The sequence below is a fragment of the Budorcas taxicolor genome, chromosome 21 (genome assembly GCF_023091745.1).
Source record: "Budorcas taxicolor isolate Tak-1 chromosome 21, Takin1.1, whole genome shotgun sequence".
Taxonomy (NCBI): Eukaryota; Metazoa; Chordata; class Mammalia; order Artiodactyla; family Bovidae; genus Budorcas; species Budorcas taxicolor.
In genome coordinates, this window is record NC_068930.1 from 28,873,010 (window position 1) to 28,895,817 (window position 22,808).

At 52.9% G+C, this 22,808-nt stretch overlaps 1 pseudogene; it reads right to left on the reverse strand.

Moving 5' to 3' along the window:
* Positions 1–693: 693 nt before the first annotated feature.
* LOC128067016 (elongation factor 2-like) lies at positions 694–15,878 on the reverse strand (annotated as a pseudogene).
* Positions 15,879–22,808: the final 6,930 nt, after the last annotated feature.

Below are 22,808 nucleotides of genomic sequence, written 5' to 3' on the forward strand. Positions count from 1 at the left end.
GTCGTAGCTCTTGAAAATGAAGTGAAAGTCCCTCATTCGTGTATGATTCTTGCGACCCCATAGGCTATACAGTTCATGGAATTCTCCAGGCCAGAATACTGGAGTGGGTAGCCTTTCCCTTCTCCAGGGGATCTTCCCAGTCCAGGGATTGAACCCAGGTCTCCTGCATTGCAGGTAGATTCTTTACCAGCTGAGCCACAAGAGAAGCCCATGACTACTGGAGTGGGTAGCTTGTCCCTTCTGCAGTGGATCAGGATTCCCAACCCAGGAATCAGACCTGGGACTCCTGCATGGCAAGAGGATTCTTTACCAGCTGAGCTATCAGGGAAGCCCAGTATCTCTCTTTTTTTTTCCACCATGTAGAGTTTATTATTCCAATGGCACTAATACAGCTGGAGGTGCTCAGTGACACTGTGCGGGCAGGGTTTCCTGCCTTCTAGCTTCTGTCCAAAGAGAACATCTACCCGCTTGTTTCTTGCCCCTTCTGGAGGAAAATCCACTAGGGGCCATTTACCCAAATAAACCTCTTAATGCGTTTATTTTTAACTTCTTGACATTAAGTTTCCCTCTCAACAAAAAAGTATTGGTTGTCCCATCCCCTCCCGCATTCCCACCGGCCAGATAAGTCCCTGCTCCGAGGGCACTTGTTGCCCCTAAAATCTGGAAAGAAATATCGAAAGAAACAGCATTTAGTGTTCATGTTGAGTGATGGCACGAAGTGGGCCCCAGAAACCTGTCAGGCAGAGCATTACTGGGTCTGGACAGCCTCGAGGTGTTGTGGAGAATGTGGGGGCTTGTTGCTGTGGTCACTTGTCCCTGGGCGCAGGGGCCGCGCCAAGTCCCACCCAGTGGCAGGCTAAGCAGAGGCCGCGTACAACTTGTCCAGGAAGTTGTCCAAGGCTGGGATCCCTTCCTTCAGGCCTTTGCGCTTGCGTGTCTCCGCCACCACCTGACTGGGGCGGCTGGTGTTGTCAAAGGGGTCACCGGGCAGGATCTGCCAGTGGTCGAACACACACTGGGGGAAGGCCTGGCCACCCGTGTTGGACCTCAGGTCAGCGGTGAAGCCAAAGGACTCATTGACAGGGAGGTAGGCCTTCACAACAAACATGGGAGTGCCGGCCACCTGGGTCTCCTCAAAGACGTGGCCCCGCTTTCTGTTCAGGACACCGTAGATACCACCAACCACTTGTTCCGGACACTGGATCTCCACAAGATAGATGGGCTCCATGAGCCGGGGCTGGGCAGTCAGCACACTGGCATACAGGCAGCGCCAAGCTGTGGGGATGATCTGGCCACCCCCACGGTGGATGGCATCAGCGTGCAAGCGTCACATCATGGACATCAAAGCGCACGCCCCGCATATTCTCCTCGCATAGCGCCCCCTCCTTGGTGGCCCACTGGAAGCCAGCCACCACACTGTCCTTGATTTCGTTGAGGTACTGTACACCCTTGGTGATGTCCGTGAGGATGTTGGGGCCCGTGCCATCAGGGCCGAAGCACCAGATCTTACGGGCCTCAGCCACGTCCCACTCGTACTTCTCAGCCAGGTAGCGGGCCCGCTGCTTGAGCTCCTGGCGTGTGGACACCTCGCCCTTGTCGATGTCCTCAGCCCGGCCATCAGGGAAGGGCCGCGCCTTCATGTAAAGCCTATTGTGCTTGTTGGGGGACTTGGACAGGCAGAGCACGTTCGACTCCTCACTGACAGTCTCCCGGTACGAGACAACTGGGTCAGATTCCTTGATGGGGATGCAAGCAGGATCCTCCTCCAGGTCCTTGAGGCAGATCTCCAAGTGCAGCTCCCCAGCCCCCGCGATAATGTGCTCCCCGGACTCCTCGATGATGCACTGCACCATGGGGTCCGACTTGGCCAGCCGCTTCAGACCTTCCACCAGCTTGGGCAGGTCGGCCGGGTTCTTGGCCTCCACAGCGACCCTGACAACAGGGCTCACGCTGAACTTCATCACCCGCATGTTGTGGGCATGCTCGAAGGTGGTGATGGTGCCAGTCTTCACCAGGAACTGGTCCACGCCCACCAGACCCACAGTGTTGCCACAAGGCACATCCTCGATGGGCTCCACGTAACGGCCCATCATCAGGATTGTCCTCTGGATCGGCTTCAGGTACAGGTCCTCCTTCTTCCCAGGAGTATAGTTGGGTCCCATGATGCGGACCTTCAGGCCAGTAGACACCAGCCCTGAGAAGACCCGGCCGAAGGCATAGAACCGACCTTTGTCAGAGGTCGGCACCATTTTGGAAATGTCCATCATGAGAGGGCCTTTGGGATCACAGCTTTTAATGCCCATGGCTGCCTCATCGTCTGGGGGACCCTCATACAGGAGCTCACAGCGGTACTTCTGGGCTGTCACAGGGGAAGGCAGGTGGATGGTGATCATCTGCAGCAGGGCGTCCCCAGCAGGCAGCCAGCGGCGCATCACAGCCTTCAGAAGTGGTTTGCCCTCCTTGTCCTTATCTTCACTGTCCAACTTGATGTCCAGTTTTTCAATTAGTTTTGCCATCTCCTCTTTCTTGAAGTTCATGATTGCATCAAACACCTTGAAGACTGGGTCCAGGATGAGCTGGCAGAACGTCCGAGGCAGCTTCTTGCCATCAGGGCTATTGGCTGACTTGCTGAACTTGCCAGTGGCTGGATCAAAGCACAGGTCTCCCCACAGCTTTTTCATCATGTCCTCTACCTTCTTGGCCCGCTCAGCAGGCCCTAGCTGTCCCTCGCCCTTGGCGGCAAACTTGGCCACATACATCTCTGCAAACTGCTTCAGGGTAAAGGCCCGACCATGGAGACCAGATCCAAAGCCAACAGTACCAAGGACGGGGTCAGTCATGATGTTGCCCATGGGGCCGCTCTCGCCCTCGCCGTAGGTAGAGATAACGACATTGACATTCTCCACGATACGCTGGAAGGTTTGGTAGAGCTCCTCAGGCTCCAGCTGCAGCTCAAGCAGGGCCCGGTCCATCTTGTTCATCATCAGCACTGGCTTGATGTGCTCAGCGATGGCCTGGCGCAGCACCGTCTCTGTCTGCACACACACACCAGACACACAGTCCACCACCACCAAGGCACCGTCAGTGACACGGAGTGCGGCTGTCACCTCTGAGGAAAAGTCGACGTGCCCAGGGGAATCAATGAGGTTGATGAGGAAGCCAGAGCCATCCTTGCTCTGCTTGATGAAATTCAAGTCGTTCTCTGAAAGCTCGTAGAAAAGGGAGATGGCCGTTGACTTGATGGTGATGCAACGCTCCTGCTCGTCCTTCCGGGTGTCAGTGAAGCGGGTCTCCCCAGCCCGGGCAGAGGCGATGATACCCGCCTTACACACCAGGGAGTCTGTCAGAGTGGACTTGCCATGGTCCACGTGGGCGATGACAGACATGTTCCGGACGTTGGCCTTCTTGTCCATGATGGCCCGGATCTGGTCTACTGTGAAGTTCACAATGGTGGCGGATGGCGGTGGATTCTCCCAAGCAGATCCGAGCGAGCTGGGTCGCGCCGAGCAGCCCAGTATCTCTTAAGGCCAGCTATTCATTGATATCTCTTAAGGCCAGCTATTAATTGTAGGATTCCCCTAATTAGTCTTCACAGGATTAAGGTGGCAACCTGCTAAGGTAGCAATCGATGTCTTTTTTCTAGAGGACAAAACTGGGGCTCAGAGAAGCGGGTAACAGGTGACACAGCTACAGCAAGGAAGTGTGCACCTAGACAAACTCCCCAGATCCTGCTGTTAGAACCCAGGGAAGCCATATGGTGTGGCTTGTCCATGTGACAGGGGCTAAGGCACCCAGCCCACACTGGATACTGTGGGGACCTGACTTGGTAACTGCCGTCTGGAAGCTCTGAGACTCACAAAAGCAATTTGCACTGAAGAGAGGAAGGACACCTCCCTTCATCCGCCCCACCACACCCTCCAGGTTCTCCCATACCCTGCCCCCTTTCTCTTGCTTTGTGAGGGAATAAGAGTCACACTCATGTGACCACATTGGCTGTCCACTGTTCACGAGCTACCAAGTGGAGCTGCTACAGGAGAGGCCATGAGCCTTTGCCCCTGAGTACCTCTCTTTCCTTTGTACCGTGGGAGCCCTCCTCCACGCCTGCACACCAGAGGCCTTTTCTGAGACACGTAGGGACCCTCCCTCAGTTTGCAACAGGTTGCCTCCATCGCTGTCCTTTCAATGCCTCCCTTGAAACTCAGCTCATGAGCTCCTTTGTCTGCATCGCGGCCCACCTGGCTGCCACGGGAGGGACAGAGCTGACAATGAATCCAAAGCTCGAATCTCACAGCCAGGAATCTGTGTATAAAGGACCTGATTATTCACGCTGTAGAGGCTGTAGTAGGTTGCAGGGATCCGTAACCAGGGCTTAGGCCAAGGTGACTCCACAGCTGTTTTAATGCCTGGGGAGGGTTCTGGCTATAGTGTGGGTGGGGTGAGTCTCCTGAGGTTGTGAAGGCCCCCTGTGTGCAGGTTCATGGCGCAGAGAGAAGAGAAGGTGGAGTCCTTCCCTGGAGGTGGTCACAGCTCATGGACGAGCCAGACAGGCAGGCAGGGCTCGATAGCACCTGAGCTGCCTTCATGAGTGAATGGTGTGGGGGCAGAGGAAGAGAATCAGGTCTGCTCCCTTATGTGGTGCCCAGGGCAGGTTGTCACCAGACTAAACACTTACTATGGTGATGACCATCACTGCCGTCTGCAGAGGGTTTACATTGCTGTGTGTCTACATCTGAGCAGTCAGGCCGTTGCTAAACCACACTGGCCATGGGCATTGCCTCTCCTTAGAACTTGATATGTTTCGTCTCTTCCATACTGAACATTCGTTGCCAAGAGGGTTTTGGGGCCACAAGGATGTTGGCTTTTTCTCTAGCTTTGTCTCATGAGGGATGAGTTTCTGGTTGTTGGTGTGGTTTGTTTTTCCAGCTCCCTTGCTTGGCTTATTTTGTGACTTTGTTTCTGCCAGAGGAAGGGCTTAGGATCTGGCTTCTGGCTGAGATGTGACACTTACCACAGCAATGCCGACGTGGAGATCATGACCACATTTGCCAAAAGGGCTTTGTTTTGCAGAATACATCTCGAAAGTACCTACACTGTCCTTTCAGATACGCAAAGGCTATTTGAAATGAAATAAAAAACAAGAATTCTCAAGTTGACTCTTACAATATGCGGGGAATCAGAAAAATCCCCTGGAGAAGGGAAACACTACCCACTCCAGTATTCTGGCCTAGACAATTCCTTGGAGTGTATAGTCCATGGGGTCACAGAGAATCAGACAAAATCGGATGACTGAACAACAACAGCAATGATGTCTCACCATTTGTCAAACAGAGAAACCAGCAGTATTTGCACGACTGTGTGCATGTTCAGGTGCTCATTCGTGTCCAACTCTTTGCAGCCCTGTGGCCTGTAGCACCCAAGATCCTCTATCCGTGGAATTTTTCAGGCAAGAATACGGAAATGGATTGCCATTTCCACCTCCAGGGGATCTTCCCCACCCAGAGACTGAACCCAGGTCTCCTGCATTTCACAATCTACACTGGCTGGCGGGTTCTTTTCTGCTGAACCGTCTGGGAAACAACTCATTACATCACTGGGTTATTCTAAAGTACTTCACTTAGAGTCTGGCACTCAGGAAGTTCTCACTGGTGATGTGAATATTCAGTCATGTATCATTATTGCTCATATGATAATGGAATGGCCACGCTCACAAAGGAGAAAGAAGAGCCTTTCCAAGTCCAGTTAAATCCTTCACCACACATATCTTCTTTAAATCTTCTGACTTTGAAATAAACATCAGGCATAAAGACATTGGTTATGGCCACCAGGAAAGATCGAGTTCTACTAGCAAGTGACGAGGCTTCTTCCAGTTCCAACATGCATGTGTTGTTTCCCCGGCATCACCCAGCACTTCTGTGACAGCAGCTGGGGGTCCTGCAACCTAACTCAGTGTGGACCCTGCCTATCTGGGGGTAGTTCCAGACCCCACAGGTTAAAGGCCCAGCCCTACAAGACTCTCCCCCGACTCCAGCCATCATTTGCAAGCCCAGATTGTCACCTGCGCTCTGACCTGCTGGCTACCCGTTCCGAGGTTCTAATGACTTTGGGTTCTATTAATTTTTGGAGTGGTCGTGGAACTCAGAGAAACATGTTGCCTAGTAGATCACAGCCTTATTGTAAAAGGTAATAAACTCAGGAACAGCAGATGGAGGGGGATACATAGGACAGGGTGTGTGTGGGGGAGGCACGGAACTTCACGCTCTCCGAGCCTCACTTTCCCCAAATCTGCATGTGTTCCTCAACCCAGAAGCTGTCCAGACCCTGTTTGGGGATTTTTATGGAGGAGTCATCACACAAGCACAATTGATTAAATCAGTGGCTGTTGGTGATCGCTTCAACCAGAAGCCCTTTTGGCTTTCCCAGACATGGTCAGGGGAGGAGTGGGGCAGAGGAGGGACCGGAAATTCCAATCCTTAACCATGTGCTTACTTGCCCTGGCAAGCAGCGCCCCCCTTTGGAAAGGAGGCACTCTCCGAAAAGTCACCTCATTCACCTAACAAGAGACACCTTGACTGCTCTCCCCACTTCGGTAATTGCCAGAGTTTTAGGAGCTCTGTGCCAGGACCGGGGGCAAAGACCAAAAATGTATTTCTTATTATTAATACAAATCACAAGGTCACGGTGACCCCAAACATCAGTGATAATTTGATTCTATAGCCTTAAAAGTTTTTCAGCAGTTGAGTGGGCTTTTTTAAACAAAATTTGGGGGCCACACCTCGAGGCATGCGGTGATCTTAGTTCCCCAATCAGGGACTGAACCCACTGTCCCTGCATTGGAAGGCAGAGTGTTAACCGCTGGACCACCAGGGAAGTCTCTGATTGGGCCCTTTTTAGGTGAAACTGTTATTGGCATAAACTAAATGGTTCAAGATTTCAAAAAGCTGGAGCTGAGCATGAGCCATCTTCCTGTGGTGTCTTCAGATCATTATCGACTTTTCCATGGCCCCTGCAACCCTCAGCTTTCCCCTGAGATGAATCAGTCCCCAGGAAGCCTGTTGCCTGCCCCTGCTCGAGACCAGAGTCTATTCAGCGGCCACTGGGCACAGGCAGCGTGCGGGGTGTGTGCGGGTCCACACCAACCTGAGTAGTGGAGAGATGTCAGGGAAGACTCATTCCCGGGTGTGCTCTGATTACAAGAAGTGAGAAGGTTTGGGGAACAAAATAGCCTCGGAGAGAGCCCAGTCACACTACCTTGCCCACTGTGAAACAAAACTGGGGCTTCTGCATGCTTCCCCAGGGAGAAAGAAATCCATAGACTCCGCTGGATACTCAAACAATGACCTCCAAAAGATGAAGAGTCTTCAAGTGGGATTTCTCAGCCTTGGTGTTGTTGGCATTTAATATCTTGCAGCATTCATAAATGCAACTGAAAATGTCCCCAGATGTCACCAGTGTCCCCCGGGCCCAAACATGAGGGCCAGCTGGACAGGCTGGACCAGGAGCAAGGATGAAGGAAATGAAAGTCGCTCAGTCATGTCTAACTCTTGGCGACCCCATGGGCTATACAGTCGATGAAATTCTCCAGGCCAGAACACTGGACTGGGTAGCCTTTCCCAGGAGACCGAACCCAGGTCTCCTGCATCGCAGGCAGATTCTTTACCCGCTGAGCTCCAAGGGAGGCCCAAGGGAAGCCCAGAAGCAGGGGTGGGGGGATGCAAAAGGACAGGGAAGCAAGAGCAGTGGGGGCAGATAAGCAAGTCTGCCCTCCTGAAATGTCTGCTGGCCCGGTCGTCTGCAGTTATGACTGGGCGGGGTGTGGAGGGCACAGGGGCTCAGAGGTGTGTGACCCCCTTTGCTCCCCCTGGGCCAGCAGGTGTGTGAGGCTGAGCCGCTCTGAGGCAACATGGGCTTTGAGCCCCACACAGATGGGGCCCCTGTGTGCAGCGTGAGCCTTTCTCCCGAGTCAGGAGGTTTATTGTTGAGAAGACATCCCGTGATGACCGGGGGAAGACTGGCCTGGCTGAGGTAGCGGTCGATTGGTGGATCTTAGGGACACAGAACATTGAGTGTCCCAGGTGGGGCTTCTGATACCGACGACCACAAACTGGGGTGGTGGGGAGGCTTAAAACAATACTAATCGATTCTCTCCCAGTTCTGGGGGCCAGAAGTCTAAAGTCAAGGGTCAGCAGGACCGGGCCCCCCGACCTGGGCTCTGGAGGAGCGTCACTCCCAGCTCTTCCAGTTTCTGGGGCTCCAGGTGTTCCTGGGTTTGTGGTCACATCCCCTCAGCCTCGGCTTCCTCCTCACATGGCCTTCTCTGTGTGTCTCTTCTCTTCTTATGAAGACACCCATCATTCTGCATAAGGCCCACCTAATCCACTGTAACCTTATCTAACTTGATTTCCTCTGCAATGACCCGATTTACGAATAAAGGCCCCCTGGCAAATATGGGGAGTTGGGATGTGGGTGTCTCTTTCGGAGGGCACCATTCACCCCGCTACAAAGCTGAGTCTTTACACACAAGCAGTTATCCCAGGAATGGGGGGAGCTCACGCAGGACCCCTCGAGTACAGCCATGGATGGGTGTGGTTGGAGAGTTGAGCAGGGCAGGTGGTCTGGTGGGGACCAAGCCTTGGCCTGGATGCCTCGGTGCAGGGTCCCGGGGTGTGCACGGAAGCCCCTGAGGTCGTCAAGATGCAGGTTCTGACTTTTAGCAGGTCTAGGAGTGCCCCACAGTACACCTCTCACCTGCTCCCAGGGTGTATAAACTGCTGACCCTGGTCCATGCTTAGAGGTGCGAGGAGCGTGCAGGCCTGTTTCCCAGGAACTGTCAGAAACTTCCCCAAGGAAGGCCCCCCCCTCCAGTGTCTACGCAAGTCCCCAATCCCCTGTCCAGTGCCCCAGATGTACCCCAGACAGAGACCCATACACAGCACTGGGTGCCTGGGTCAGGAACCCAGTGGAGGGGGAAGTGGTGGGTCTGGAAGAAACATGCTCATAACTTTGCGTATAGGATGGATGGAGCCTGAGCCTGGCCAAGTGGCTGTGACCACAGGTGACCCACTTGCCCCCCGACCCTCCGCCAGGCACTGTGGGCCCAGAGGACCTCAGCTTAAAAATTGCTTCCCCAGCCACCCACGAGAGGGGCCCTCATTGTCAAATCAGGATCTGACCCCTTAATCCAGAGATGACCCCCGAAGTCAGTTTCACACATGAGGGTCCAGGAGGGATGTCATGTCAGAGACCCCTGGGACAGCAGACAGGATGGAAATGGTAGGAAAAGGTCCTGGAGGCAGGTGGCCCAGGCCTGCCTTCTGCAGGAGCGCCTCTTCCGCCCATTCCCCACTGCTCTGTCCCTCCGATGGCTGTGGGGTTAGCAGCCAGGGTTCCCAGGAAATGGACAAGAGCAGCTTGTGGGCCAACATGTTTCCTTGTAACTGAAACCCATCAGCATTTTTCAAGGGCAGACTCAAAGCCAGGGCATTATGTATGTCCACTGGCAATTGCTGAAAAGCCACACAGGAAAATCCCGACTATGCACTGGGGGTGACCGAGGCCCACACCTCCCTGATGTTGAACTTGACTCCGGATTCGGCCAATTGTTAAGGCCGCAGACATGTGAACCCTACGAGGTCAGTTTGCTTTCAAGCTGCCGTTCAGGGCTCGCCACCGCACCCCACGGCTGGCAGGCTGTAGTTTCTCCTCATTCCTTCCCGGAGTTGGTGTGGGCCGTGGTGGTATCTGTTTCCCGTCTTTTGGATATTGCTTTTTTGAAAAGCAAGCGAGCAACTGCCTACTGGAGGACGGGAGCCACCTCCACACCAGACTCCAGGATGGCTGGTCAGGCGGTAAGGGTACCTGAGCTCCCAGAGGGGCTCAGACCCCACACAGCCCGTGTGGCCATGTGTGCAGGTCCAGACCCAGCCCGGCCACTTCCTGAAGGCTGAGCAGCCTCAGGCAAGTGGCTTCCCTACTCGGGACCTTGGTTTTTCCACCTTAGAATGGAGGGGCTTTCACCTGCTGGGGGGTGGGCAGGGTTGCCATGGACATGGGACAGGGGAGAGGGGCATGTTTCTTGCAGTTTCCAGCTGAGGCTTTGTGGGCATGAGCTGGTGTCTGAGACAGTTCCCAGACTTGGCTAAGTGTGGTGATGAGCATGGAGTTGGGAGTGGGGGTCCATCCCCATAGCCTGGACATTGGAGTGGGGGTTCTCGACTTAGAGGCACCTCAGGTCTAGTTTCAACAACTCCGTATGTAAGGATAATGCAGCAACAGATGTTCTCAGGGACTTGTCAGCCTGGATGCAAAGCCCCATCCCCACCCCACCTTCTGTGGGCATCCTGACCTGGCTTGTGGTAAAAGGGTCAGATCCCTTTACCACAGGAAGGAACTGAGGCTCTGAGAGGTGGGGCAAGGAGATCAAGGCCACTGGGCCGGACAGGGGCAGTTGAACGTGGGTGCTGGGTTCTCACGTCAGACTCTTGGCCCTGAACCGTGAGAACTGGACTGTCAGGAGGGCTGAGTGCCAAAGAATTGCTGCTTTTGAACTGTGGAGTTGGAGAAGACTCTTCAGAGTCCCTTGGACTGCAAGGACATCAAAGCAGTCAATCCTAAAGGAAATCAACCCTGAATATTCATTGGAAGGACTGATGCTGAAGCTGAAGCTCCAATACTTTGGCCAACCCGTGTGAAGAGCTGACTCATTGGAAAAGACCCTGATGCTGGGAAAGATTGAGAGCAGGAGGAAAAGGGGGCATCAGAGGATGAGATGGTTTGATGGCATCACGGAGTCAATAGACATGAGTTTGAGTAAGCTCTGGGAGGTGGTGAAGGACAGGGAAGCCTGGTGTGTTGCAGTCCATGGGATCTCAAAGAGTCGGACGTGACTTAGTGACTGAACAACAACAAAATGTGGTCTTCAGCCTCCATCTCACTCCTACCCCCAGGCTTAGTGCCTGTGCCATGAGCCTCTCCTACAGTGAGGTGTCAGGGGCCATTGTCTAGTCCCGAAGCTATTCATATCTCTATTCATAATTCCACCATGACACATTCATTTCTTTGGCTGTAAAGTTTTTATGTCTCTTGAGTCTTAAGTGCTGAGGCTTTTCTACACCCCACCTGGCTCCCTCTGGGCCTCTCCTGGTTTTGTGGAAGCGTACTTGTTCTAAAGTGGAGAAGGAAATGGCAAAGTTATCAAGTGAATTCTGGACATGTTTTAAGAGTCTTGTCTTTAAAGTTCCCCAAGGACGACTCTTCCCTGGTCCTAGGTAGTCGGGCTGAAATCTGTGCCCCTCTGGTTGCGGTTTTGATGTCCTCCCATGTCTCTAGGCTGGTTGTGTGCCAGAGTCGGCTCTCTCTGGCTCATCGGGAATTCTGCCAGCCGGGTGTTAACCCTTTGGTACATGAAACAGGCCACAGCGGGAGAATTTACACCACGGAAATTGGCAAATGATGCAGCTGCAGATCAGGGTTCCTTCCTGGAGAGCAGGGGGTTGGGCAGGGGGCTGCATACATTATCAGCATGCCCCTGCTGAGTGGCCACGTGTCTCCTTTTCCTGAAGAGGCCAAGTGTCTTCAAACGCGTCTATTGTATTTTCACTTCTCGTTATGACACCTTTTTATTTCTGCTTGTTCTGTTTGGTTCTTTTCCAAGTTGGCTGTGTCATTTTCTTTAATGGTTTCCTGTCCTTGGCAGGACCTTTCTATCTTGAGGTTCATTTCTCTAAATGAGATGAGCTTAGCTGATTTATTAGATGTATTATCCATCAAATCCTCTCAGAATCCCAAAGCTGAGGGGGTCACTTCTGCTGGTTCTCCTCCAGCTGTCTTTCATCCTGGTGTGCCTGGCGCTCTTCCATAACGGCCACCACTCTTCCATAACCCGTGGGGCAGTTCCCAAGCCTGGGAAGAAGGTGTCCTTATCCAGAAAGACTTGGCACTTGCATTCTCCACTCATCTGAGGGTGTTATGGATAGGGTTACCTTGAACCAAGGTCACGGGCTGACATGCCTGGACCCACTGGGGTCCTCACCTGCTCCTTCTCCTGCTCGGCACCAGAACCACCTTCCTTGTCATTCCCGAGGCTGGAGGAGGGAGGTCCTTTCTGGGTCACCTGAAAGTGTCGTCTCCTGGGAGTCCAGCTCCATGGGGGGGTGGGGGGGGGAGGAGTCTTCTGTTGGACTCCTCCTCTTGGGCAGTTGCTCCTCTGGGTCTTCTCAGGTCTTCACTAACTTTAAGGCGTGACACTTTTTGATTGTTTTTGTTTTCCATGAGAGGGTGGATCTGAGTAACCTACCCACCAATCATCAAAGCAGAACTGTGAATGAATACATGTCTTTTATTCCTTCAAGAAGCCAGGCCTCAGGAACCAGACCCTATGCCGAAGCTGAGGGGTAAATCTGCCCCAGCCGGTCCTGCAGCCCCAGCTCCCTGAGAGACTGCATTCTGGGTCCTGGCTCACTGGAAACAGTCAAGGGTACCATGTCCAGGATGTGGAGAAAGCATGCTTATGCCAGCACCCCATGTGACCACTCCTCCTGGGCGGTGCTGACGTGGTCAGCAGGAACCACAGAGCAGAAATGCCTCCCTGCAGACCCTTTCCCAGGGACTGAGCACTTTGCTGTCCACTTCGGGAGCCGTCCAGGTAGAGGGCAGGCGTGAGCAAGTCAGGGTCAGCCCCCAGGGCAGTCCCAGCCTGCCTCCTCGTCCACGAGTATTAAAATGAACCCAAGGATGCTGCCAGAGGTTGGGGAAGGACCTCAGGAGCATTCTCGGCCTGCACACAGTAGGAACTCGGCAGGACTGTGCCCCCGGCCCCATGGATCACTCAGCAAATATCCTCAACCAAGGCTCCTGTGAGATGACACGTTCAGGTGACCCAGAAAGGCCCCCTGTCTTCCAACTCCGGGAACTGGAAGGAGGGTGGTCCTGGCGCTGATCAGAAAGAGGGGATGAGGCCCACCCCACGCCAGACCCTCTCCCTCCCGGGGGCACGTCTGTCACCTAAGCAGAGAGACTCAGCCAGGAACCAGCCTTTCAGCTCACACCCACGTGGGACCCCGGTGCCAACAGGAAGAGCAGGCAGGACCCAGGGCTGCCAAGAATGCACCCGGTCATTAGGGACAGACCAGCCATCACGTGCCTTGAACACATTCGAGTTGAACACGGCCTCTCCCACAGAGCGGCCCTGGCATCAGAGGCCCTCCGAGTGGTGGTATTATCCTTAGAGCTGAGGAAGCCGAGGGCACAGCGGGGAGGTTGACCAGTCCCCTGTGGTGGTCAGAAGTCCGAGCCAGGCTTCCCACCGGGGCTCTGCGGCTTCCTGGCCCGGCGGTGCTCGGAAGCCGTCCTGTGTGTCCCTGCCATGTACACACGCTCCCCACAGCTCCTGCTGGACCATGAGCCAGTTGGGGTTCACACACAAGATGGCGTGGAAGCGCGCCCACCACCCTCAGGCCTGAGACGTGGCACCCCTAATTCCTTGATGGCAGTGACGGGGCCCTCTGGGGTGGGTGGCAGCTGTGGAGTCAGGGTGGGTTGGGGAGGTGTGCTGCCCGGGAGCCCTCTGGGGGGAGCTAAGGACCCCAGGCTTGGCCTCATTGAGGCCAACCTTCCAACAACCTAGGAGGCTGCCCTTCAGCGAAGATGGGTGGCTGTGACATATAACACGGCAGCTCAGGCAGCCGTGGGGACGAATAGGGGCCCTTGGCATCCTCGACCACAAGGAATCCCCACGGGGACGTTTTTGCTTGTTCTGTGATTCCCTTCTTCCTTCTAAAAGGAAAGTGCCGGGAACAACTATGGTGAGGTCGCTGTTCCTGTGAGTTGAGCCGGGAGTGGAGGTTTAAACCAGTCCAGTCTGTGCTGGGCGAGCCTCCCCTTCCCCTCCCACACCTCGGACGGCACAGACCTGGTCACTCTCCTGGGCCTTCTTGGCTCTTTAGGAACTTTAAAGTATGACATTTGTTATTTCTTGTCTTTGTCCAGCATTTGGCGGCGGTCCACTGCAAGGGCCCTGACCCTGTCCTCTCCCCGAGCCCCTTGGCCCTTCCCATGCCCACGCCAAGGCTCAAGGCCCCTGCAGTTCTGTGGCCTCCAGACTCCCCACCCGAGGGGCCAGTCCGGCCAGAAGCCACCGCTCTGGGGCGTCCTGCTGGCGGAGGGGACCAGCATCTTATGGTTTCTTCCTGCCGGGAGCAGACTGCTGTCAGGCCAGGCACCAGGGTTTAAAACATCCTATATGTGTAAGAACGAGGACATCCCACACGTCCACCGAGTCCCACGACCCTTTCCCAATCCTGCCAGATGTTTTACTTGGAGGGACCCTGTCGCTTACATAAACAGCTGAGCGTGTTTTCCCAGGGATGTGGCCCGGGCACTGCTTCTTGACCAGCATCGAGAGAAATCTCCATGGACTCGGAGGAATATATTTTGGGTCTTTGCATGTGGCTGAACAGAACGCATAGAAATAAACGGGAGCTGTAACAGGAAAGACGGGGTTGGCCGTATGGGGCCATCCGTGGTCATTCCCGCTGCCCCATGTGGTCAACCCCGCGGCCGGGAGCCCCCAGGCTAGAGGCGTTGCTGCCTCTTGGGTCTCGGTGCCTCACGGCTTCCTATGGTAGGGGAAGGGGCTTCCAGCTTCTTTGCAAAGAGAGTCTGTGCAGGGGTGGACTTAGCGGCTTCAAGGTTGTGGAGATATGGCATAGCCCCAGCCACGGGGTTGGGCGGGGATGCTGAGAGCACCAAGATCTCCCCTCAACTGTGAAGCAAGTCACATATGGCAAAGATTTGCAGAGGAGCAATAGATGGTCTCAGAGAGGCTGAGTCACTCGCCAGAGACAACCCAGCAGCAGACCGGGACTGCGACCCCTGTCGTTTAAACCGCGGCTCCCTCCAGCGCCCATCTGACCTGCCCCTTGAGGGCAGCAGGAAGATCTGGGCTTCCCCGGCCTGAGCGCCCATGCCTGCCTCCCCTCATCTGTGCTGGGATGTGTCCATTCCCAAACCCATGCGCTATGTCCCCTGGCCCTGGGCTGTCATGTCAGGCTCCAGGTTCCCTGCAGGAGAGCCCCACGCCCACCAGCACACCTTGGGGCCCTGCTCACCTGTTCTCTGTGCCCAAATGTCCTGATCCTAACTGTCTTCTTGAGGCAGCCTTAGGACTGAAGTCCTGGAGCCCTGCTTCTTCGAAGCTCCCTGCACCAAGCCCAGGGAGGCTCTGCCCGGCGGCCTCATGACCAGGATGGTGGTTTGAGTGGTGGCCCCGAAAGCCATCCATCCTTCCACAGCCTGCAAATGTGACCTTATTCCTATGAATGGTCTCGGCAGATGGAAATAATTTACTGACCTCTGCACCAAATCACCCGGGATGCATGTGGACCCTAAATCCAATGGCAGGTGTGCTTGGAAGAGAAGAGGGAGTGATCTGAAGTGCAGAGCCACCCAGGGGAGAAGGTTTGGCACATGGACGCAGAGATCAGGGTGATGTGGCCACAAGCCCAGGGAGGCCTGGGGTCCCCCAAGAGCTGGACCAGGCCAGAGGGACCCTCCCCTGGAGCCTCTGGAGGGAGCTGAGCCCTGCCCGCACCTTGATCACAGGTTTCTGACTCCAGAACTGGGGGCGAATGAGTTTGTGTTAAAGCTGTCCAGTCTGTGGCCAGTGGCTGCAGCCACCCCTGGACACAGAGTGAACTTGCCGGCTCCAAGGTGAGAACAGTGGCAGGACCGGCCCTGCCCCCCACACACAGACACACAACCTTGTCGTGAGGTTAAATGAGTTAATACGCACAGATCCCTGAATCAGGGACTGACACTTGGACCTCCGCCCCCTTCACCTCTTCCTCCTCGTCGTCATCACTGTCATTGTTAGGGGCCCTCATCCACTCATTCAGTGGACCCACAGTGCTCCTGCACAGCCCTGATGTGAGCAGCAAGGCCAACGAGCTGGGAGGCTCCGCACAGGACTCACCCTGCCTGCTGGGGCCACACGGACAAGGCCTGTGCCGTGACACGGAGGCCCCGGGAGAGGCTGGATCCTCTGGTCGTGGGAGTCACGGGGGCCTCAGCATCAGAAGTGGAGGGGTGAGCCGGGTTAATCCAGGGGGGTGCAGCCCTTCATTCAAAGTGGGGGAAGAATGCCATGTGTCACCCTGTGTCCGGGAGGCTGCCCTTGCCCTGGTGGGCTGGGGGCACAGCCTAGGATGACCAGGAGTCTGCATCTCAGTAGGGGCCGAGGCTGGCGCTGAGTGAATCTCCAGTGAGGTTTTTTCCTTAAAAACCATGCCAAGTGACTTTGGCTCCATTGCTTTTTGCCAGATACCCAGAATGACCCCAAGAACTTTTTACACTCCAAGGGTAGTGACTGGGTGTGGAGCCCAGCACAGACCCGAGTCAGTCCTGCCCTGCGTCCCACACCATCCCCCTTCCATGGCCTGGCTTTCTTCTGCCAGGACCTTCAGAATGGTGGAAAGGCAAGTGTGGCCTCAAGCTGGGGGCCCCAGCGTGGGCTCCTAGCCCCTGAGGGTCCCCTTGGGACACCTGGGGGACCATAGTCCCCACTGCCGTCGGGCAGCTCTGTCTCGGGAATGTCGAGTTTCTTTGCTTTTCTGTGTGATGCAGCACCCAGGGGTGATTGGGAAGTCTGCTGGTGTTACATGCTCCTGCCTTAAGTGGGGAAACATTCTTGCTGCATTGACGCTGCTCACTCAATGCTGGGAATCTGTTAAACACAAATGGCAAGGGGACCAGAGGAAAACAGAAAAAGAAAAATGGAGAGTGGCTTGGTTGCTTCAGGTCTCACATGTGATTAAGAGAGTGTACAGCCTGCACATGAACCCGAGTTCCCACACCTGCCAGCTATAAGGTGCCAGGCCCTGATTTTAGAACCCTAGCTTCACTAAGCAGTCAGTGACAGAGACAGTTTTTGTGTATTTCAGGTCTACACTGTGATGACTTGATGCCCATAGACATCATGGAATGATTGCTCAACATACGCATCACCTCACACAGTGAACTCTGTGTGTGTGTGTGTGTGTGTGTGTGTGTGTGTGTGTGTGTGTGTGTGTATCTTTAATGTTCCTATAATCCATGGAGAAGGCAATGGCAACCGACTCCAGTACTCTTGCCGGGAAACTCCCGTGGACGGAGGAGCCTGGTGGGCTGCACTCCATGGGATGGCTAAGAGTGTGACAGGACTGATCAACTTCCCTTTCACTTTTCACTTTCATGCATTGGAGATGGAAATGGCATCCCACTCCAGTGTTCTTGCCTGGAGAATCCCAGGGACAGGGGAGCCTGGTGGGCTGCCGTCTGTGGGGTCACACAGAGTCGGACACGACTGAAGTGACTTAGCAGCAGTAGCAGTATGCCAGTCTTCGAAAACCAGGTGGAGAGTGTTCCTTGTTTACCCTGAGAGTTCCTGTGAGATTGCTGTTTTCTTCCCTAGATTTTTGGAAGCATTGATTGACAAAACCAGTTGGTTTCATTGCGGGGAGGCTTTTAATTTCAGATTTAGTTTTTTTCATGCAAATAACATTTTCTGATTTTGTATGTCTTCCTGGGTATGTTTAGGTAAGGCATTTCCCCTTTGCTAGGCCCGTAAACTCTCCTATGAGTAAGGGAACTGTGGTTCACACTATCTTTCTTTTCTGTAAGATGTGTTGTGCCCCGTTTTAAAGATCCTTGATACTGGTGATTTGTGCTCTGTCTCTTTCTCTAACCAGTCTCCCTAGGGGTTTATCAGGTTTATCAGGCCTTTCAAAGAGCCGACGTCCAGCTTGTTTAAACAATTCCCTGTTTGCCCTGTGTTCCCTCATTTCCTGCTCCTTTTCTCCCATCCACCTTGTGCTCCACTCGCTGTGCTTTCTGTCTGGATTTTTGGGAGGAGGCTCAGCTGATTTCGGCCTTCCTTCTTTTCCAGTATATGTGTTTAAGGCTTTAGGTTAGCATCTAAACACAGTTGGCTGGGTCCCACAAGTTTGAATAAGCCAAATTTTCATTATCTTGTATGTAAAAGTATTTTCTAATTTACACTGTGCTTTTTAAAATTCTTATTCATGAAAGTCTACAAGAAGTCTGTGATTTATCTTCCCAATGTTTGGGGAGGTTTTTCTGGCGACCCTTTTTGACCTCTGTTAATTCCATGAAGAGCCCCGTCTCGGTCTTTAGGGGCTACTGTTATGAATACCGTAGACCAGCTGATAAACAACAGAAAGTTGCTTCTTATAGTACCAGAGCCTGGGAAGTCCCAAGATCACCAGCAGGTGCCGCGTCTGGTGAGGCCTGTTTCCTGGTTCCTAGACTGCCTGCTTCTTCTCCCTGTCCTGGCAGCACGGCAGCCCATTCCCTCCTGACCTGAGCCCTCCCAGAGTCCCTGCCTCCTGGTATCATCACCACGTGCAGGGTGAAGTTTGAGGGCACATAAGCCATCAGCCCATTGCAATCCCTAAGTATACCCTGCATTATCTCAGTCCTCTGAAATAATTTGAGCTTTCCTAAGGACCCAATATATATTCATTTTGTTATATGTTCCTTGGGCTCTTGAAAATAATATCTATCAGTGGGAATGCAGTGTTACGTGCGTATCAGTTAGATCAGAGTTGTCAATCATAATTCAGATTTCGGTAGCCACGTTGAGTAAAGCAGAAGTAGGTGAAGTTACCTGTAATATATTTTATTTTAACATTCCCAAAATATTGTCATTTCAGTGTGTAATCAACCTGATAAAACGTAATGAAATATTTTACCTTCGTTTTCTCATGCTAAGTCTTTAAAATCCAGTGTGTGTTTCAGGCTTGCAGCACATCTCATTGTAGAGCCAGCCGCATTTCAGGTACTTCGTGGCTGCAGGTGACGACGTCCCAGGGAGCCCAGTTCCCCGAGAGATGTGTCTTTAACGTCTCCCACTGCCATTGTGAACTTGGCTGTGACTGCTCTTCTATTTCTGTCCGTTTGTATGTATTGATGTTTTGAGGTTATGTTATTAGGGACATTCAGATTTAGAATCCTCATCGTCTTGGCAGACTGGACTTGCGTGAGCAGGAGATGCTCCTCTTTATCGCTAGTGATGCTTCTTACCTTAGGCTCTCTCTGACAGTGATGTTGCCGCGTCAGGTTTCTGCCCTTGTTCGCCTGGGCATCTTTGACTCTCACCTGTCTGTGGTCTTCCATCTTAACATGTGCCTCTGGGAACAGTGTGTGGCTCTAATCTTAATCAGGGTGACGCTTTTATCTTTTAATGAGGACATTTGCTCTGTTTATAACTTTGATGTTTCCGTCTGTAGATACCGTGTTGCTGTGTGTTTTCTGTTTGTCCCACCTGTTCCGTGTTCTTTTCTCTTGCCTTCTTTTAGAAGGATGAGGTGTTTCTCTAGTTCTGTGCTCCTCTGCCAGGTTGGTGGGTGCACATTCGCAGACACAGCCTGTGTTTTACATTGAAGTCTAACTTAGTACTTTTACTGCCTCCCTGACACGACTGCTTCCTCCTTGTCACTGTTATCCTTTAAAATTTTAGATATATTGTCGGCATTATCATCACTGTAGCATTAATATTTACCCTGACAGTTACCTCATTGTTGGTCTTTACTTGTTTTTTATATTTCAGTCAGAGACGACTTTTCTTTCTCCCAAAGCACTGCCTTAATATTTTTTTAGTCATGTCTGTGGTTGATGAATTGTCTCATTTCCATTTGCCCTACAAGTCATTATTTTGCTTGCACTTTCGAAGAGTGTTTTTGTTGGGTATCGAATTCCAGGTTGGTGGTTGTTTGTTTTTCAGCATTTTACAGATGCCAGTCCATTATCTTCTGACTTCCTTTTACTTGAAAAGTCAGCTCTCAGTGTTGCTGTGCCATTAAAAGCCACAGCTTTTTTCCTCTGAGAGCTTGAACATTTTCTTCTTGCCTTAGGCACCTGCAGAGCTGCTGAAACCAATGTGTGGTTTTCATTTTTGAGTCAATGCTCTGATTCTTGAACCAACTCTTGCCACTGTCCCTGTCAGTCAGTTCAGTTGCTGAATGTCTGACCCACTGTGACCCCATGGACTGCAGCCCGCCAGGCTTCTCTGTCCATCACCGATTCCCGGAGCTTGCTCAAACTCATGTCCATCGAGTCGGTGATGCCATCCAAGCATCTCATCCTCTGTCTTCCCCTTCTCCTCCTGCCTTCAGTCTTCCCCAGCATCAGGTTCTTTTCCAAAGAGGCAGTTCTTCGCATCAGGCGGCCAAAGTATTGGAGCTTCAGCATCAGTCTTTCCAATGAATATTCAGGACTGATTTGCTTTAGGATTGACTGGTTGGATCTCCTTGCAGTCCACGGGGCTCTCAAGAGTCTTTTCCAACACCACAGGTCAGAAGCATCGATTCCTTGGCGTTCAGCCTTCTTCGTGCGCCAGCTCTCACATCCATACATGACTACTGGAAAAACCATAGCTTTGACTGAATGAACCTTTGTCAGCAAAGGAATGTCTCTGCTTTTTAATGTGCTGTCTAGGTTTGTCGTAGCTTTCCTTCCAAGGAGCAAGCGTCTTTTCATTTCACCGTCTGCAGTAATTTTGGAGCCCAAGAAAATAAAGACTGTCACTGTTTCCGTTGTTTCCCCATTTATTGGCCATGAAGTGATGGGGCCGGCTGCCATGATCTTCATTGTTTGAATGTTGAGTTTTAGGCCAGCCTTTTCACTCTCCTCTTTCACTTTCATTAAGAGGCTCTTTAGTTTCAGCCCCTGGAGGCATTTCTTATTCCCCTGACTGTCTTTTCTCCACCATGAGGGGCCCCATTTATAGTTTTTCACAATGTAGTTGAACAACGGGTTCCTTCGCTATATTCTATACTTTTTTCCCTCATATATATATATTTTAACCGATCTATTCCTCAGTTCACTGATCCTCTCTTCAGCTACATCCAACTTGATGTGAAGCCCAGAGCCTGAGTTCTTCAATTCAGTCACTGTTATTTGAAAGTTCTAGAATCGGTTTTGAGTCTCAGAAAGTTTTCCTTTTGTCAAGTATATTTTTGAACTGGTGAAGTTTGCATCTGATTCCTCTAGCATACCTCTGATATGCTGATACACATCAGATACCTCTGGACCTGTTTCCGTTCTTTTTCTCTTGGTCTTATTTGTTGTTACACCCGTATTTACTTTTTTGGTTGCATGGTGGACATTATCTATGGAAACCCCTAGAGTTTCTGGTGATGCTGTCTTCTCCAGAGGTTCCTCTATGTAGACCTCTAGTGAGGACAGAGCTGTCTGTTCACTCAGGGTCTGAGTGACTTGAGGCTGGGGTGTCTTTGTAAGCTGAGTCTCAGCAGCCTTCACCCACCTTCCCCCCCTGACCCCAGGGAGGAGCCCTCCAGCATCTCCATCTGGAAGCCTGGGGTGCCTCCCATGGCCCCCTCCCTTCTCGGCCGGTCCTGAAGCCCACCGTCTGTCTCCCGAGCACCACAAGGTGATTGATACTCAGCGCTCAGCCGGTTTGGGCAGAGTGCTGGGTATGTTTTCTGTGCCTCCCGTTTCTTGGGGAGCTTAGTCTCTACCATCCGGACTGACTTGTCAGGCCTGTGGTTGGATTTTTGTCTTCCCAGCCCAAGGAAGTGTCCAGAGCTGTTAGCCAGTCCCCTCTGCTTGACTTTTTCCCTGCCTTTTCTTCCCAGAGTCAGCTTTGTTCTGATGCCCCGAGGGAAGGAGCGGCCCTCTCAGTCTCCAGCTCCCTCACTGGGCTTTTGTTTGAAATCTTGGATTGTGGCTGCCTAAGGACCTCTTTTGAAATGTATTTACTTCTCTAGCTCTTGGTAGGCTGACCCACAAGCTGCTTGCATCTATAACTGGTAGTGGGGAAGCCCCGGGTGTCCTCTCTCATCTGAAGCCACATGTAAAATTCACAGTAATTATATTGATCATCTTTGGTACTGGGGTAAACAAGAACCAGGGGCCCTTGCTCATTACCCACGGTTGTGTTTCTGATCAGAATCCCCTGCTTGCCTGGGCTGTTTCAGTGCCACTTGAACTTGGGAAGAAGGTGGGGCAAGCGGCCCATGCGGCCTGGGGACAGAGGAGCCAGTCTGCCCTCTTCACTTGCCCCTGCCGGCCCAGGGCAGGCCTTGTGATGACAGGCGGCTGGTAGTGGAGGAGAAGGCTGAGGAGGAAGGGGCTGCGTGAACTGTATTCTGTGATGTGGTCAGGTGCGGGTTTTCTTTTTCTGTGTGAAAAAATGACTGCTTTGACTCTTCTCTCCAGTTTCACTTGAAGGTTGAAAATGAAGATTTTATCCTTAAAGTTGAGCACAGTGATTTTACAGTCTTTTTGAAAGCAACAGTTGAGGTTTTCGAAAGACATCTCAGAGAACTCTCGCAGATAAAGCGAAAAAAGAGAATGTGTTCAGGGTGAACTGCGGGCGGGACCCCAAACCGTACTCTGTATCTTGCAGAGTCTGTAACTGCTGAGATGGGTGGATATGGGGCCTCAAGCCCCCGGGGGACGGAGGTCCTCAAGTGACAGCAGAGGCCCCGGCTGAGCCAGGAGCCGTATGGCCTGTGCCCTGGCGAGTGGAGAGCCGCGAGGCTGGGAGTGGGGCCAGGAGAGGGGGTGGGAGACTCGGGCGTGGAGGGAGGGGCAGCACCTGGCGGGGTCTGGGAGGCACTGGCTGTCGCGGCTCAAGGCAGGGACACCCCTGAACCTCCACCATGCAGCCCCCACGGGGCAGAGTTGTCTGGCAGCCCAGGGTCAAAGTGAAGAGGGCGAGTTCGCAGCAGATTGACCGAAGCCCTGTACCCACTGTGAATTCATTTTAAGTGCCTGGAGCGAGGTTGGTCAAG